The 20,279-nt window shown below is 40.2% G+C and overlaps 1 long non-coding RNA gene across 1 annotated transcript in view; it reads right to left on the bottom strand.

Moving 5' to 3' along the window:
• LOC137215918 (uncharacterized) overlaps positions 1–20,279 on the bottom strand; it is a 1,149,036-nt gene that overhangs the window by 803,597 nt on the left and 325,160 nt on the right. The window lies entirely within an intron of this gene.

Genomic DNA, 20,279 nt, shown 5'->3' with positions numbered 1-20,279 from the left:
TTCATTTTCTCGAAGCGAATATGAAAAATATCAAGAATTTCCTTAGGAACTCTGTTTGCATATGTAAGACTACACAGGTGCGTCTTTTTCTACTGTCTACATATGTCACAAATCCTGACACTGAGGTGCCTCTAGGTACTGAAAAAAAATTTTTTTTAACTGAGTTTAATCATATCCTCAAAACAAGTGAAGATCCAAAGCCTTGCAAAATTGATAACGTTTAGATATTCATTTGTAAACAGAGGCGGCTCCCCTTGCAAAGTCATCTGAGCCCACTTGAGCGTTACACTGTCAGGACGGGAAAATCGCTTCTCAGGCTAGTCCTAGCTGGACTCTCTAATGAGATTTACAGACGGGGTAGGAAGTGCTCAGAGATGGATGGAGAGCCAGTCTGAGAATGCCAATGGCTCCAGGGGTAGGCTGTGCTCCCGGAAGACCCTCTGCCACCCCTGGTGCCCCGCTGTCCCTCTGTCTGCCCCATGCAAACATCAGGCTAAATTCCCTCTCCAAAGCTGCCGCTCTCAGCCATTCAGGGCAAAAGTGATTGAGAGTAAATCACACAATGTAACTATGCCCCTGCCCACAGAGATGACTTCTAAACGGCAGCATTTGATATTTATATTTATATCAAATGCTTCTATTTCGCTTTGATATAAACGGAAGCATTCAGGACAAAAAGAAAAAGTTCAAGTCCTGTTAATTCTTGCACATCAACAGTTTACGTTTCCCCAGAATCACTACAGTAGCTGAACTTCCACAGTCTCCCACGATGGCTGTCATTCAGCTTGTTAGGGGGTCTCCACAACCCACTTCCGTCCACACACCTCAGCCCAACCCTAATCCAATGTCCACACAGATGGCAGAGCTCTCTCTTTTTTATGAGTAGATACAGTCAAGTTTCAGCACTACTTAAACCTTTTTGTTATCACTCACAGAATATGAATTTCAGAACCCTTGCCGTGGCTTCTGTTGCCCTGAAGCCCGCTGACATCTCTAACTTCTCACGACACCCTCCTCTCACCACACCGCAGATACGGGCTTTGTTTCTGCTCAGCTCAGCCACCCTTTTCCTCATCTCAAGTCAGGATCTTAGCCAACGTGAAAGCCAAGAAAGTCCCTCCACCTGTGTGACCCTTGACCTCACTTACAGATCTCAAACATTTTTTCCTCCAAGTCTTCCCAAGAATCCTAAACTGGATTCTCTTTTGCAACACAGCAGTTATGTTTTGTTCAGCTCCCTCTTCTCAAGCACTGCAGAGGGAAGGTTTGAGCTCAGTTCCCCTGCGGAAAAAGTGAACCTAACATCTACTGTCTCAACGGGCGAACTTCTCAAAGAGGGAATTAAGCAGACCAGGTGCCTGTGTACTACACGCGATCCAGGACGGGTCTGAGCAAGCCCGGCCGTAGGACACACACTATGTGGAGGAAACGTCAGCATTTATGTGCAGGCTAAGAAGGGCAGCCCAACTTTAATGTTAAAGGGAAAGCATCTAAACTGATGGCTTTAAGAACTGATGGTTTGTGACACACTATGTCACGTAAAGTGTAAAACGTCTTCGGTGTCCCTTTCCTGTACTAAGCAGCTATCACTAAAAAAATAAAATTAAAAAAATAAAAAATTCCCCTAAATATTTTCAAGTAAAATCAGAACAGTACGCAACGAACTTACAAGGCTGGACCCACAGTGCAAATCACGGCCACCAATTACAGGCAACCTGGGCTCATTTCCGGGCAAGCCCAGAGCTGCCACTTCTCACCCTCTTATCAGCTTCTCCCTCTGTCATCAACACATTCACACTCATCAGCTTATTTCCAGCCACGGGCTGCAGCAGCTGACATTTCCCCCCCCCACCTGAATGTACGGATGACGGGCTGGATGTGAGGATCGAAGAGAGGTAGACATTCAACACTTCTAAGAGCTTTCTACCCTCTTTGTAATCAGGTCAACGCAAAATCCTCTTGGAGCACAACTCAGGAGCAGACTTCCCCTGAGACTCTCAGTTGTTAAGTGAACTCTCCACAGAGAAGGGTAAATAAAGAGCTGAATATATGAGCATTGAGGTCCTCGAAACAGGCCTCTTCTTTTTAGATTTGTAAATCTAAAAATCTCTGGTTAAGTTCATCTCCTTGTGTGTGTGTATGTGTGTGTGGGGGGGGGGGAGGTGTGTGTGTGTTGCACATGCCCTATTGGGGCGAGCAAGGTAATGTATTTTCCTCTTTGGAGACTGAAGTCAAAGTGTGAATCTTGAAGACTGAGTGGGATTTAATCAGACAGTGGCAAACGAATAGATAAAAGGTAAAGACACGGGGGAAGCTGACAGCCTAGAGTTTTCCTCAGTACATCACTTTGGCTGAATTAGAGACAGAAAGGGGTAACGCTGAAGGGCCCAAATCCTTATGCTGTGTTGAGATGTTTCTACTTCTTTACCTGAAGAACACAGAGGATTTTAAAAAGGCAGGCTGAGACCATAGTTTTAACTTCGATAATCGGGTTAGCAGTATGGTGGCTGGTTACAGTTGGTGAAATAGGCCTGTTGGGAGACTTTTGATGGAATCCATAATGGAAAAGGTGAAAGACTTGACTGAGAGGCTGGGGGAAGTAAACAAAGGGAGAACTGAGCGACACATTCCCAAGGTATTTAGGAGGTGTAACTGACACAGAGTTTTGACCATCTGAGAACAGAGGTGTATAGAATATCTTTCCACATTTGGTGTGAGTGATGAAAGCACCCATTAACACCCATTTCCAAATGAGGGTATCATTAAAGTAAGAAGGATGGAGAACGAGAGAGACAAGATGATGTGTTTGTTATCCGACTTTTTAAGGTTTCAGACTTTTGAAGTTCAGCAAAAACTTGGCAGACTCGGCTCAACACTCTGATACACACTCTAAGTTCGTAATCGAGCAAATTAAAACTAAAATGTACTATATCTGCTATCTCAGGGCCACACAGCTACTAGGTAGTAGAGGGAGGGTTTTACTTCTACTTTCTTGACTCCAAATCCCATTCTCATTATAGAACTGGCTCTTGGCTTTTCAATCCACGCCTAAATATCACAATTTTTCAACTGTAATTTGGCGATGGTATCTCTCCCTTTGATTTATCTAAGACGTCGTGATGTTAAAATTTAGTACACACAAGCAGCCCTCTCTCCAGTCAATGTTTCCGTTCTCTTGGCGTGAGATCCTTTGGAAACCTAATTATCGATGGACAATTACCTTTTCAAAAAATTAATGCAAATGGTCTTGCAGCTTGGCCCTACCATCCCACATTGATTCCACTTAATTAGGGGACCAAAAACCATGTCCACGTCTATGTTGATGAGGACAGTGGGTATGGAGCATGAAAAGAGACCAGATGGTTCTTAACATTGAGTCGCCGACCTAGCGAGAGAGCTTCTCTGATTCTTTTTCATTTCTGTTTCAGGCTGGCCTCTAACATCCTTTTAATGGAGATTTTTATTTGTGCATTTCATCGCTGTTATGTGAATCTGTTGCTACGGAATCTGTTGCATACCCAGCCTCTTGTGAAAATTAGTATGGTTCTTTGCGGTTATAAATAACGAGTATATTCTTTTTGATAGAAAGGACAATTGAAGGGTTTTCTGTAATCTTTTTATTCTTAAACTTTGCTCATATTGATTTATTTGGATTGTTAATCATGAAACATAAAGGATCACCTCAAATAAGAGCATGTCACGTAATGTCTATTTTGCTCTTTGCTAGAAATGGACCATTACACTGCCAAGATGCATTGTTAGAGTGATTTATTTTCCTGGGTTCCACCCGACTATGCAGAGATATGTTAGTATATTCCTCTGAAGTATTGCATTTTCATCGAGGATAAACAAAGAATTTGTCATGCGTACCAGAAATATTATTTATCACCGAAGTTAGTGAAAGGCTGAGACATGTTTAATCGTGCAGTGTATACAGCAATAAATCCACTTCTGGAATTTTAAGAAGTTGCATTTAGAGAGAAAGAACTCTTTTACTTTAAAGCCATAAAGCCCTTTACAAAGTCAATTATATTATTTGTCAAAAGCAAGCGAGTGGCTAGAGGTTAAGGATATTGACTTGAGAATCACAATGCCTGGGTTGATAGGGCACCTCAATACTTCTTACCGCAGTGTGACCTTCAGCAAGTTACTTCTCTCTGCCACTGTTTCTTCAAACGTCAAAAGAGGAAAATAATAGTCACTATCTCATAGGGTTATTGTGAGGATTAAATGAGCTAATGTATGTAAAACATTTAGAATATGGCTGGGCACATAATTCACCCTCGATATGTTAGCTTTTATAATGATTTGAGTGACTATAGTTCTACTCTCTGGTAGAGTAATTATCAAGTGATACTTGTTATATAAGCTTAGGCTTTGCTGAATGTGAAATACCATAATGCCTCAATTATCCTGAACTCAGCAGAAAATCAGAGAGTGATAAAAAATATGAGTAGCAAGTAGGTATCACAAATTTTATGCACAATATCTGAAATATGTTAGCTATACACAAGAGCCTCAGGGTTTTTTGTTTTTAAGGTCTGGCACTATGCTACAAGTGATGCAAAGATACAAGAATCTTTATACAAAGTTTTAGTATCAGCCTAACAGTGAATGCCTTATTTCTAATTATTTGTACTGCTGAAAACCATAATTAGTGTAACAAACGTTTACTGAGTACCAATTAAGGTAGAGCACAGGAAGAGAGCAGCATAGAGCCTTTGAGTGCCCTGAGGATAATAAGAGAATGACCAAACCATGGAAGACTCAGAATAGCCAAAGCAATCTTAAAAAACAACAAAGCTGTAGGCATCATGCTCCCTGATTTCAAATTATATTACAAAGTTATAGTAATCTAAACAGTATGGTATTGGCATGCAAATGGTCATAGATCAATGGAACAAAATAGAGAGCCCAGAACAAACATGGTCAATGATTTATGAGAAAGGAGCCAAGAATATACAATGGGGAAAGAAAAGTATCTTCAATAAATGGTGGTGGGAAAACTGGACAGCTACATACAAAAGAATAAAACTGGATCCCTTATTTACGGACTCCTAACCATACATAAGCAATACTTCAAAATGGATCAAAGACTTGAAGGTAGGAACTATAGCCATAAAACTCTTAGAAGAAAACAGAAGTGGTAAGCTTTTTTATTTTTTTAATTTTTTTATTGGAGTATAGTTGATTTACAATGTTGTATTAGTTTCAGGTGTACAGCAAAGTGAATCTGTTATACATATATGCACTTCTTTTTTTTAGATTCTTTTTACATACAGCCATTACAGAGTATTGAGTAGAGTTCCCTGTGCTATACAGCAGATTTTTATTAGTTACCAATTTTATATATAGTAACGTGTATATGTCAATCCCAATCTCCCAATTTATCCCTCCCCCCCACTTATCCCCTGGTAACCATGATTGTTTTCTACATCCGGGACTCTACCTCTGTTTTGTGAATAAGTTCATTTGTACCTTTTTCTTTTAGATTCCACATATAAGCAATATCATATTATATTTGTCTGACTTCACATATTTTATGACAAAATATTTGCAAACGAAGCAGTAAGCTCTTGGACATTACTTTTGGAGACAATTTTTTGTATCTGGTGCCAAATATACAAGTGGGACTGCATCAAAGTAAAAAGCTCTGCACTGCGAAGGAAACCATCAACAAAATGGGGTTAACCCAGTGAATGAGAGAAAATATTTGCAAATCATATCTGTTAATGGGTTAATACCCAAAATACAAAAATGAACTCACATAATGTGATAGCAAAAAAACAAATCTGATTAAAAGATCTGAAAAGACATATTTCCAAAGAAAACATACAGGTGGCCAACAGTTACATGAAAAGGTGTTCGACATCACCAGTCGCCAGAGAAATGCAAATCAGAACCAAAATGAGGTGTCACTTCACACCTGTCAGAATGGCTATCCACAAAAAGACAACAAATAACAGGTGTTGGTGAGGATGTAGAGAAGAGGGAACCCCTGTGTACTGTTGGTGGGAATGTAAATTGATGCAGCCACTGTGGAAAAGAGTATAAAGGTTCCTCCAAAAATTAAAAGTAGAACTACCATACGATCCAGCAATTCCACTTTAGGGAGTATGTGTGAAGGAAACAAAACACTATGTCAAAGAGATATCTATACCCCCATGTTCACTGCAACATTATTTGTAATAGCCAAGATATGGAAACAACCTAAGGGTCTGCTGACGGACGAATAGATAAAAAAGAGGTGGTATGCATATACAGTGGAATAAAATTCAGCCATGAAAAAGAAGGAAACCCTGCCATTTGCAACAACATGGATGGGCCTTAAGGGCATCATGCTAAGTGAAATAAGTCAGACAGAGCAAGACAAATAGTGTGTCTCTCACTTATAACTGAAATCCAAAAAACCACCACCATCACCAAATAACCAAGCTCATGGATACAGAAAACACTGTAATTACTGGGGGGAGAAATACATGAAGGGGGTTAAAAAACACAACCTTCCAGCTATAAAAAAATAAGTCATGGGGATGGAATATGCAGCAATGGTGACTACAGTTAATGATACTGAATTGTATATTTGAAAGTTGGCTAAGAGAATAGGTCTTAAAAGTTTTCACGACTAAGAAAAAAAATTCTAACAGTGTATGGTGATGGATGACAACTAGACTTATTGTGATAAGCAGTTTGCAACATACACAGATATCTAATCACTACGTTGTATACCTAGAACTCTATAATGCCATTTATCAATTACATCTAAATTAAAAAGTACTACTAAAAATGAACAAAGCAGTTTAAGTACTAAGAATAAGAAAACAGGTGACACAGTGCCAGTGGATGGGAGAGGCCATTTCATTTTGCACGGCCATGAACGTACGCTCAGAAGATGTGCCACTTGATCTAAGATAGGAATGAATGACAAGCAGCAGCCTGTCTAGCAGCAGAACCTTCCAGGAAGAAGGGAGCACAGAGGGAAGGCCTGAAAAAGATAAAAACGTTACTATCTGTGAAGAGAAAGACTATGAGGAAGAAGCCTTCCGAATAAGGTCTGGAAGATGGGCATGCAACCAGGTTTTGAGTTAAGGGCTATTTTGCAAGTGCAACTGGACAACAGCGAGGTTTGGAAGGAGGGATAATATGATCCAATTTATGTTTTTAAAACAATTCTTTAGTTGTTGTGTGAAGTGATAGGAGGGGTCAAGGGTAGAAGCCAGGACAGGAGTTAAGAAGCTACTGCAGTGACCAAGCAAGAAGTGATGGGGCTTGGACATGCCAGCTACAACGGTGATGGAGAGACACGGATGATGGCAGAATGACGTTTGGATGTAGAGCTCACAGGATTCGGTGATGGACTGGAGGTGAGAATGAGAGAGACAGGAATTAAGTCCTAGGTCTCAAGAAGGCAAACTAGGTTACGCCGCCGTTTACCAAGATGGGATTGAGGGAGGAAAACACATAACTGGGGAAGAAAATACCGATTTATATTTTATCCTTATCTAGCGTGAGGACCACACCGACACGTAAACGGTAACGTTGCATACATGGTTCTAGAAAAGAACGTGTTGGGTCTACAGGGTGTTTCAACGTCCACTATTCACTTTTAGGCTAGATGTTTTTGTTGTAGCTGTGGGACTGTCCTATGCTCTGAACTAGCCCACAAGGCACAGATGCATCTCCTGCCCCTCTCTGCCGGATGACACTACGTGCCCACCCACGTGAGACAAAGTGTTTCCAGACACTGCCGAACGGCAGGAAGTATGGGAAGGCAAGATTTCTCTGGGGTGAGAATCACTAGGCTCGAGCTATACATTTAGATGTAAAAATAAAGACTGAATTTGACACCGGGGAGATGGACGATCTCATTATGAGGAGCAGGAGGAAATAGTAGGTGGCTCACCCCGGGGGACTCCAAAATTAGGGACTGACCAGAGGAAGAGGCTCTGGCAAAGAAGACAATTAAGGCAGAAATCAAACCTGATAAGTGTGGTGGGTTGGAATCCTAGAGAAGCAGCTCTTGCCAGCAGGAGAGAGCGAGCATATGTGGTTCGTACGAATGAGTTTGATTAGGTAAACAAGGGCAGAAAAATAATCACTTCCAGATCGGTGTCTTAAGAGAACTGGCCTCTGAAAGTCATGAGGCAGCCTCAGTGTAAGAATTTCCATCATCTTAAATTATTTTAGCAAGACATTCTGCTTGGGTAAGAGTCTGACAAGAGATGGGAGGTGGTTGGTTATCAGCCTCTCCTCAATTTATTTAGCTGTGTTTGAGGCTTGGTGCTCAAGGGGCCAGTAGCAGGTGACGTTGGAGCTAATGCTTCTCCCAGGAATTTGCACAAAGGACTGAGATACCTCTAGGGGGACCCTGAGCTCCCACCTGTCCCCTGAATTGGAATTCTATACAGACATGTCCGATGTCTAAACTGCTGCTGACCAAGGCCAGACTGCAGAAAAAGGCAAAGTGTTCGTGAGAGGGAAGTTACCCTGAGGTTGAAAGGAGTCTGGGAAAGTCAACTGGTCTCCAAGGACAAAGAGTCAGAGGGGAGAGCTACCCTGAACCCAACATCTTTCTGATACTGAAAACTTTCTTGTCTGCCACCCTGATCCTGTGCACATTTGGGGAGGAACTGCTACGTGTGTATGAACTGAATGAGCTGCATTTCCAAAAATGCTTAAGTCTCAAGACTTGAGAAGCCTGACCTCATCCACCCAAAAGCCAGCTCTCTCAATTCAAAAACAGCATGAGGACAGAAGGAGAAGGAAGCTTCTGAAGACTGTGACTAGGTGGGTTGGTGGCACCTGGAACTTAGCCAACAGCAACGGCAGCAAGTTCAGACCTCCAAGACCACCGTAAGTAGTGCTGACCTAGATTTTCAGCTCCATCATGACTGATCTAGCTCCGATATTTGAGGTAACAAGGGACAGATAAGGAAGCGGATCTGTACACAGGTGGGTGGAGAGGGCTGGGAAGTAAGAGTGAGGAGAGTTGAAGAATTCAGCCACACAGGAACTTATTGCATGTATATATTTTTTTCCCTCTAGAGTTAAATATGCTGGATGAAGGGATATACAGACTTATAATTTTAATAGCTACTGACAGATTATACTTAAAAAATTTATAATTCATAACCCACTAGTAAATTAATAGTGCCAATTTCCCTAAATTTTCACCAGCTCTAGATGTGAATCCTCCTTAATTTTGGCAGTCTGATGTGTGGGGGAAAAAAATGCTATTTCACTCTTGCTCTAATCCAGTGGTCCCCAACCATTCTGGCACCAGGGGCCGGTTTCGGGGAAGACAGTTTTCCCACGGACTGGGTGGGAACGGCTCAGGCCGTGATGCCAGCGACGGGGAGCGACGGGGAGAGATGGGGAGCAACGGGGAGAGAGGGGGAGAGACGGGGAGCGACGGGGCGCGACGGGGAGCGGTGGGGAGCGGCAGACGAAGCTTCACTCGTTCTCCCGCCGCTCACCTCCTGCTGTGCGGCCCGGTCCCTAACAGGCTGAGGACCATGGCCCGGGGATTGGGGACTCCTGCTCCAATTCGTATTTTATGGCCACGATTGAAGGCAAACTTCTTTTCATATAGAGCTTATTTGCATTTCCTTTCCTGAAAATTGCCTATTCACACTCTTTGCCTATTTTTCTGATAGACTCTTGATCTATTTCGTATTCATTTGTAGAAGCTCTATATATTAGGGACATTAATCTTTGTCATACTTCAAAAGATCATCTCATTTGACGTGCGTGTATTTCTGCAAAACAGTTCAGATGTTCCCTTACATCATCAATGCAGGCCCGATACCATGCCCCAAAGGACTAAGAACTTACACAACTCTGTTGTGAAAATCTGGGAATGTAACCCCAAGCCTAACATTCCCATGTTAGGAGTGGTGTTCTAAATTAGGTGATGGTCTGAATTATTAAGATGTAGGTTATTAACATGGTTTTCTAGAACAGGATTGGCAAAAAAATTAACAAGCTGGTTGCTCTAGGATAAGGATGTGGCTCATCATGCTTCTGCTTGGAAAGACACCGGATCTTTCTAAACAGTCATGAGTCTCTTCGTTTAAGGTAGATTTCCAATGGACTTCCCTGGTGGCGCAGTGGTTAAGAATCCGCCTGCCAATGCAGGGGACACGGGTTCAAGCCCTGGTCCGGGAGGATCCCACATGTCATGGAGCAACTCAGCCTGTGCGCCACAACTACTGAGCCTGCGCTCTAGAGCTTGCGAGCTACAACTACTGAGCCCACGTGACACAACTACTGAAGTTCGCGCACCTAGAGCTCAGGCTCTGCAACAAGAGAAGCCACCGCAGTGAGAAGCCCGTGCACCCCAATGAAGAGTGGCCCCCGCTCGTTGCAACCAGAGAAAGCCTGTGCGCAACGAAGACCGAACACAGACAAAATAAATAAATAACATTAATTATAAACAAACAAAAAAACAAAACAAAAAAATGGCAGATTTCCCAAACAAAATGTGTTCCCTGGGGTCCTATTATGTGTTAAGGGAGAAAAAAAGTTTGTGGCCAAATATATTTGCAAGCACTTTTGTATAAAGTGTTTTTATTGAAAGATTTTATAGACACTTTTAAATGCTAATGTTCATTATCAAGCTCTAATAAAACTTGAATGTGTAGAATTCCCCATATTATTGGACTACAGCCCTTTGAGATTTTTCAAAGTATACCACCAGAGCTAGTATTCATAGAATAAAATTGTTATAAACGCTGACTTAAGGAAATAGCTATACACTCCCTTGTAAATTAACAGCTTTTCTGGGATATTTGCCTTAGCATTGCCATCGTGTCACCACAAATCACCCAGAGACAACAACAAAACTTATATAAAATTACTAGGGGACCATTTGAGAAGATTCATAAGTTCAAAGTTTGAGCTGAGTTGGAAGAACCTTAGTGTAGTTAGAAGTTATAGAGTCATTGTGTGTGTGTGTGGGTGTGTGTATGTAAGACCCATAACTCCATGAAGGTTATGAAAAGGGGTCCTCTTAACTCAAAGAATCGATGGAGTGATCAGTACACAAAGATGAGAAATTTACTGACAAGCCTTTACTAAATATATAGCGCTAAAACAAAATATAATGTTCAAAAATATTTTTAGTATGATTTTTGCTTATACTTATGGCGGATTTTTAACTTTTTAACTTTAAAAACTCTTTTATTTTTACAAATTTATTTGCTATAAGTTTTCAGGACCTACTCTGAATTCACTTGTTAATATAATTTTAAAATTTAGTTTTAATTTTTCCCACTTTAAGTTCACATTTATGAAGAAAGGAGGTAAAATGATAAGGGACTAATATGCTTAAGAACATTATCACAGGTAACCTCCATCGACGTGACTTGTTCCCTGTCCATTTAATTAGCAGGTACTATTGATAAAGGTAAGTAAATCAGGGAAAATTTCTCACCTGGGTTCCTAAGTTTGCCATTTTACCTGTAGCTTTCAATAATTACTGGTCCCTTCGCTCTTTAGCACATAGAAACACTCCTAAAAAGCAAGATTATGCCTTGCCTATTAAAGTCATTGCCAGCATCTCGGAAACTGAAGTAAATGCTTTCACAAGTAGCATTTCCAATGAATAATGCTGAAATCAGACTTTTTTTTTTCTCATTGAAAGTGCCTCAAGTAGTTGGCTCCTTTCCCATCGGCTACTTTGTAACTGCCAATATGACAACATGACGGTGATTCACAGATGCCAAAATACGACGAGCAGAGCAAATCTGTGTTCCAGATACGATAAGGTGAGAAAAACGGAACTCTTGGCCCCAGGTGATTTCCGTGAAGACACCTACGTACAGTGGGGCTCACTATCTAACCCAGGCAGCCGTCAACTTTAATAACCGGAGAGGGAGAGAAACACATCTAAAAATGCAAATGGATGAAAAAATAAAACTGGGTTGCATAGTAACATCTTAAGCAGATTTGAGCGATGTATGTTTGGAAAGCCTAAGCTTCCGCCCTGGAAAATGCTTTTTGTCGTATTCAACACATATTGGGTTAGAACTGAGAAAAATACATCCAAATTATGGGTGGCTTTAAAAAATTCCTTCTCCAATCCACCAAGCTTGTAAACAATGTGATATTAAGCAAAGTAGCAGCTTGTTTCTGGTTTCTACCACAATATTTAGAAGCTTATTTTAAATGTGCATCTGCTTCATAGCCGAAGGACTACAGTTATATCGCTGGAACAGAAAAAAAATAGATCATCCGCTTGCACCTTCAAAAGATCAGCTATACGTTCATACATACCGCTTCTCAGCTGTGCGATCTAGTATTCAGGACTAACAGAGTCAGATTATACAAGGCTGCTTTTACTTGTCGCACATATACATTCATGTACAATTCTATGCATATGTTCTGATCCCCACGGAGTCTGACTGGCAATTTAAGTCATATAAGCACATTTATGGTCAGAATTTATACTTAAAAATCAATGTTTCTCCCTGTCAAATCCAGGCTAGGCTTTCATTAGACATAACATAAGATAGATGATTATCACAGTGACTTTACCAGAATCATGGGAAAATTAAAGGTATTTTTATGCCAAACTCTGAGTCTAAATACACTGTTCAAAATCTAATTTGTAAATAAGAAAAGGCAATATTTCTTTTAATTCATCACATGGGCATTATTTGGATATGTCTCATGTTACACAACGGTAGTGTTTTGGAAAACTACATAGTACAGGAAAAAAATATAATTTTGGTGTAGGTGTTTTCCTAATTGGTTTTCAAGAAAATGTTCCATGTCAATTTTTATGTCAAGATATAAATAAACTGAGAAGTTATTTAGAAATGGCAAGCTCTGTGAGACAAGGAGCGTTGTTTGTTTACCGCTGTATTCTAACACTTAGCATAGTGCCAAATATATAGTACATATTTAATAAGTATTTGTGGAATGAATAAATAATTGAAGTCAATTAAGTAAGAAATGAGGCCTAACCAAGGTATTTCACAAAATATACAAACTTAGCAATTAATGTAAAATATTAATAAAATATCTTATGCCTAACTCTGTAAGTTAACTTAAAAATTGGATTTTTTGGCAAGGAATTACTCAATATTTACCATTTTTTTTCTCTTTTTTTGGGTGGCAGGCAGTGGGATAAAGTACCACTTAGAAACCATACTTTCAAATGAAGTTTCAAAAATACTTGAATTCGGGGCTTCCCTGGTGGCGCAGTGGTTGAGAGTCCGCCTGCCGATGCAGGGGACACGGGTTCGTGCCCCGGTCCGGGAAGATCCCGCATGCCGCGGAGCGGCTGGGCCCGTGAGCCATGGCCGCTAAGCCTGCGCGTCCGGAGCCTGTGCTCCGCGACGGGAAAACTTGAATTCTACAATACAGTGCTGCTTATTCACAGCAAGTCTATGAAGAAAGGCTCATTCAGCACCCACTGCACCTCTTCTTCTCAGCCAATATGGCACCCTGGGCTGAGACAAGGGCCATAGGATCCCACAGTAAGATGTTCCATTAAACATTCACCTACACACGTTTCACACATTTCTGACAGCATAGTTTTATTCTTATTACTGGGTGCTTACTATAACCTAAGCACACACCGACTTCTATATAATATGATCTCACTGAAGTCAGCACTAGTATTAACCCCATTATACAGACAAGAAAATAAAGGCTCAGATCGGTGAGGAACTTATCCAAGGTCATCGATCAAGAAGTCGTAGCACAGGGCATTTAACTAACAGGCAGAAAACAAACAAAAAAAAAAAACCTCAATCTCTCAGCTAGACAGAAGAATCATTATAAAGAACGGTATTAGAACTCAAGAGAAGAGATAAGTTTAGAGAGACTAAAAGAATGTACACAAAAATAGAAAAAAAAAAAAGGAGGGGGGGTCACCAAACAGTTTAAATTCGAAATACAAAGGAACACGTAAAAGCTACTAGATTAACTTATATAGATCATAGTTAAAGGACCAAAACATTCAAGGTAACATTTGAATGTAACATGGAATCAAGTTAGCACTAAGCTCTACCAGTTCTTTTTTTTTTCTTAGTTTGAAGTATTGGTTTTTACTATGAGCTACATCACCTCATGAGACACGGACTTTTACCACTAATAGAATAGATTTTATAATTTAATATAGCAAAGGGCTATCATTAATATATAAAACCATTAATATTTAACATCCCAATATAAGTTATTATGCCAAAGTGGCCCAGAGGAAAAAAGAAAGTCCAAGTGTGGAATTAAATCTATGTTCAAAACTAACACTTCAGGAAAGGCTCTCATTTGATTGGATTTGTAGCAGTTACCTTGCAAGTAAATAAAGACACAGATTTCTCTCTTCTCTTTTTCTGTGTTTCTTTCTCTTTCCCTCCATTTCTTTCTGCTCTTTTTCCTTTCTCTCCTATTACTCTCTTTATCCATTAAAGCATATGTACATTAAATGAATCCACAAAGAATGTCTGCAACATTGAAAACTTCGTGCACTACTTAATATTAAAAACTGCTCCTAAGGGATACTTCTATTAAATACCACCTTTGGCTACTATGTTATAAAATCTAGTATTAAAATCCTCACCACGAGCAAATGCACAGAGGGGGTGACTAGTATACTGTGTAAGGGAAATAATTAGGATACATCAATACATACTGGGATTGGATTAAAGGATCCTTCCTTGCCAGTCTAAGAATTTTTGACTTTACTCAGATGGCCAGTGTCACGTGCTTGAAAAGAAAAGTCTGACAGCAGTGCTTGGATCCTTCAGGAAAGAAAAAAAATCTAGGAGCTGGGAAATTACTTAGGAAGCCCATTAAGTTGTGCACAAAATTGTACATGTGTCTGTCATTACTGATCAAAATTAGATTTAAGATGTTTATCTTGTTCTGAAAATTAGTCATTCAAACATCGTGACAAACAACACAGACTATGATATTAGGCGCTAATTATACCTCATACGTCATACGACTGTATGAATTAAAGAAGATGTCTCAAGGAGTAATAATGTTGGAGCATGTTTAGAACAAAAATATGTCTTAGAGGTTAAGAGAAAGAGAGAAGGGGGGAGAGAGACTGTCAGAATCCTGTGAAAACTTGCCTACTGCGCTGAAAAATTACCCTCTCGTGGCCTTCAGGCTGCATTTTCAGAAATTATATCCAGTAGTGGCCAATTTTTCAACCAGAAGGATGAGATATTTCTCCATCAATCTGATTCCCAGTCAATATTTCTTACACATAACATGATCTAGGTATTTCGGTTAAAAATAACCAAGGTTAAAATGTCTCATAAACACAGAGTATCACTAAACATCGCCACATAAGGTGAGTGCCAGCATTCCACTGCTGAAGCTAAACGTGTTATTGGTCTGTTTGTCACTCTTTCTTCTTAGACAATTTCAGCAAAAACAGTGAAGCCCATTCCATACAGTTCCCACTGTCAGAAGCTGCCATTCCCCTATCCAAATAGATGTGCTAGTTAGTTAGTGAAGTTAGTTCAACACAGGAAGTTGATGAAGATGTAACCAATTCCGTTTAGGTTCATTTGAAATACGTGTTGATTTCTTGAGATTACAGCCCTCCATGTTTAATAAACCTGTACCCTCTTTTCTCCCCCTACATGACAGTCTGAATCAGCTCAAGCTAGATTAGGCCACAGCGCTCTGCACCCTGGGAGTGCGTGGAGACTGCCTGAGAAGCTGATACAACCTGATCTGCAAGTGGTCCACACTCGCCTCTCTCCTCCAACCCATTCAAACTGACTTCAATCACTGCTCCTCTGCTACAGGAGACTTCATATAAGTCTCCAAAGCTTCATTTTCACCCAAGTTCTTTATTCACAACTTAATACAAAGCACTTAACTTGTTGGTATCACTCTGAACGAAAACTTTCATCCACTATTGAATTCATTCTTTTTCCTACAAACTGATTCTTCCTGATCACAATCTACTAGCCATTGGACTCACTGGTGACATCTAGAAACTCTGACTCGCTTATGACTCTGCTCTTTTTATCAAGGCCTAAGTTGACAGCACCATTTTGTGAGTCTCCAGTTTGTAGATTCTCTTTGATTTGCTTCTTCCCCTTTCTTCCATTTTAACGGTGGAATTCTTCACCCTAAACAACTCTTAAGAGCCTTCCGGCTGTTTTCCTGGCCTCTGGTCTCTCCTTGCCAATCTACCCTTTGCTGACCCACACTAATCTTCAGAGAGCACAATGTTTACCAAGAATTCCCTACTCGGGAATCTAACAGAGCTGCTTTTGTCCCCGTTTAGCTGTGAATGACATCCATAAAGGGTCTTACCCAAGAAGAACAGACCTGTGTGAATCTATGGTACTAAATGTACGAAGAATGTTAATCATAAATCTAAATCATGATTCAATTTGGGGTCAAAAGAGATAAATAACATTAGTGGGCATTTCCTAATGAAGCTGTAGGCTTTTTATACCCATTAATTGTTCTGGTTAAAGGTTAATTGTTCCAGTTAAAATTTCCTCTACTTAGATCTACCTACTATGCCACTTGGAAAAGTTCTTCAGAAATGGAAAATCCTCTACTTTTATTTTTATGGAGGGACAAATATTTGTGTGAATGGTGGAAAATTTTTTATCCATTAACTTTCCTTTTCTTGAACTGGATTCTTTTTAAGACGGGATCTCAATATTGATTTGCGGGCTTCCCTGGTGGCGCCAGTGGTTGAGAGTCCGCCTGCCAATGCAGGGGACACGGGTTCGTGCCCTGGTCTGGGAAGATCCCACATGCCGCGGAGCAGCTGGGCCCGTGAGCCATGGCCACTGAGCCTGCGCGTCCGGAGCCTGTGCTCCGCAATGGGAGAGGCCACAGCAGTGAGAGGCCTGTGTACCGCAAATATATAGATAGATAGATAGATAGATAGATAGATAAATAGATAGATTTGTTTTTCATCTCAATGCATTATTTAAAATCAACATTGAAAGCAACCGGAAACAGTGTTGTAAATCAACTATACTTCAATAAAAAGATAGTGAAGAAAACACCATTATTTTATAGTTTTTCAAGTGAACTTCTGCTTTGTGATATTACACCTCATATAGTCTCTGGAAAACTCATTGCTCACCAGAGGATGAAAGAGGCAAATCATGTTTTAGCATTATCTTTCGTTGTAGTTTTGAGCTTAAGAACACCCTAAAAGGAGACTGAAGAATCCTAGGATTCCCCTGACCACACACTGAGAAGTGATGCTTTATGGGAAAGTGTCTACAAGAAGGTTGATTCTCTAGAATAAAATGGAAGAGACTGCATAAATCTCACGGTTTTGACCACTAATGGTTACTGCCAACTTATTATTTCAATATGTATCCAATTTTGCATTCTCCAAGGTTTGGGGATGTGATATTGTTTACCCTGGGAAGAAAAGGTGTGGTTTTCTACCCATTGGGACAAGAACATTCTAAGGTAAGCAACCTTTTCCTCCAAACAACTACCATGCCATCCTGGAAAGTTACCTTTGCCTTGCTTTTTACTCACTGATGTTCATGGAACCAGCTGTGAAAGCACAGAGTTAAAACTAAATGGAGGAAAATCAGATTTCTATTCACCTAGTTTTCCAGGTAACATTCTCAGGAAATGAAAAATCACAATAAATGTGGAAAAAAAAAAAGGAAAAGAAAAATATTGCCATACAGTATATGCTGTTTAGATATTTGGCTAAAAGTGTTATGAATACTTTAGACTTCAACTGATGATATAAAGTAAAATAGAGTAAAAATACTTTAACCAGAAAATAAATTGTTTCAAAATTACATTTAAAAAAAAAAGCATTTTGATAACTTATCTACCAAACCCAGGGTGAAGGTGCTCATATTTCAACATTCTTTTCCATTAAATTAGAGTACCATGGTTTTCCAGTAAACAAGGAAATCTTTTTTTTTCTTTTTACTTTTTAAACTCTAAATATGGAGAATGTCATTAAGTTAAAAGAAATTACTTAAAGGAAAAGGACACAAACTCTCTAGTGCCAAACACATCTGACCAGTGAGTTAACAAAAGACAAAGTACCACTGCCTAATACAATTATGTCCCATTTGTTTTTGTGTTGAAAGCTCCTAAAACAGGATTTAGCACAGTAGCAAAAAATGATGCTAATGATATTGATTTAGTGATTGCCATGTGCCAGACACTTTTTTATACATTTGCCAATTTGTTCCTCAAAACAACTCCTGGTAGGTGTTACTAATCTCATTATACAGATGCAGTAACTAGAGCACAGAGAAGTTGAGGATTTGTCCAAAGTCACAGAGATCATAAGTTTGGAATCAGAGTTTGATCCAGGCAACTTCTGACTTGAGACCTAGTGTCGCTACCACCAGACGGTATCACCATACTCAGGAAAGAGTGAATACGTATATGACGAGGTTAAGTGCATGTCTTTTCTTAAAATGTTAATGTAAACTTGTCTTCTCTGTATACTTTATACAAGGAAACAGTTGACTCATTAGCAGAATAGTAATTAAAGCTGGCCAACAAGTCAAAAATGAAAATTCCAAAGGCAACCTAACCATTGGCTAAGTACATGAATTTAAAGACAGGAAATCATGCTACATTTCTAGCGCCACCAAACAGCCACCAGCTTGCTCCTCCTTCCCTGTTCCAGTCTCTGAGAACAGTGACAACTTCCAAAGAAAGAGTCTCGCCAGATACTTGGGAGACTTCTGAGATGTGGTTCTACCACCGCACCTCCCAATCCAGTTAGCTGCCACGTCTTCATTCCACCTGTTAAACACCTGTAAACCGAGCGTCCCTGTCTTGAGCTCTGCTCAGGTCCCCGCATCACCCTTCGAATTGCCCAGGCGGACTCAGCCGGAATCCACCTCCTCATTCCGGCTTCCCCACCCCTGGAACTTCCATCATCAGAGGTGAGATTCCCAAATTATGAATCTGATCATGCCCTGCCCTGTTTAAAATCTTCAGACTTTCCATTTTCACAGGATAACTTTAAAACTATGTAACATTTTATATATATGTGTGTGTGTGTTGTATATGTGTGTGTTGTGTATGTGTGTTGTGTGTGTGTTGTGTTGTGTGTGTTGTGTGTGTGTGGTGTGTGGGGGTGTGTATGTTGTGCGTGTTATGTGTCTGTATGTGTGTGTTGTGTGTGTTGTTTCTGTGTTGTGTGTGTTGTGTGTGTATGTGTGTGTGCTGTGTGTGTTGTGTGTGTATACACAATGCCAAATGCCATCTGCTCCAGCTCACCTCTTTCTTTCCAGTTTTTACCAACTTCCTCTCTTCCCCCAAAGCTTGAAACTCTGTAGTTTGGAAAAGCAAAATGTATACCTCACGCACCATCTTTTTACATGCCTGGAATTTCGCCACCCAGCTCCTCCATCAAGCTGCTACTCACTTTTTACAGTACATCTCCTATCAGAAGCTTTCTCTAATCTTTCTATTCCACTGCCTTTGTACTTCCTCCAGGCTGGTATTAGGTGCCATATATCCCCATGACGGGCAGTGTGAACTTTGACATAGGGCTTTCTGCTCTGTTTACTTGTCTCCTTTCTCCACTTAATGGAAGCAATGGTACCAATCATCAATGCATTCCCCAGTGTCTACTACAGTACCTGACATGTAGTAGGTGCTCAGTAATTACCTGCTTAATGAAAGCCACCATTATAAATGCTAAGTGAACACTGCTTTATTTTACCTTTACTATGCTTTAAAAAAGAAATTTGTGGGCTTCCCTGGTGGCGCAGTGGTTGAGAGTCCGCCTGCTGATGCAAGGGACACAGGTTCATGCCCCGGTCCGGGAAGATCCCACATGCCACGGAGCGGCTGGGCCCATGAACCATGGCCGCTGAGCCTGCGCGTCCGGAGCCTTTGCTCTGCAACGGCAGAGGCCACAACAGTGAGAGGCCCGCATATCGCAAAAAAAAAAAGAAATTTGTATACTGCAGAGCTAGCAATATGTTTCTTTTTTTAACATCTTTATTGCTAAGTGACTCTTTGAATTCTCAAAGAGGTGTCAATAATAACTATTTAAATAAAAGTCAGGTTATTAGTTTAATATTGAATAAATTAAACATATTACTTTTAAACAATAGCTCAACTGTAATGAGCTGGAAAAGAATCAAGTAGAATTTCATTTATATATTCAAATGAAATTGTTGGAATTGCTGGGTTTTTTTTTTTGTAATGTAGTACCCTCTGCTCCCCTAACAACATTCTGAAAGAATTTACTCATCAATTCATCTCAAAAGAAAAAAGCCTGTCATGGTTTAAAAATGTTTGATACAGCGTTTATTTATTATTTATTTAAA

This window comes from Pseudorca crassidens, chromosome 21, assembly GCF_039906515.1.
Source record: "Pseudorca crassidens isolate mPseCra1 chromosome 21, mPseCra1.hap1, whole genome shotgun sequence".
Lineage (NCBI taxonomy): Eukaryota > Metazoa > Chordata > Mammalia > Artiodactyla > Delphinidae > Pseudorca > Pseudorca crassidens.
Note: the sequence above shows the minus strand (reverse complement) of the source record. Positions and strands in the feature narration are given on the sequence as shown.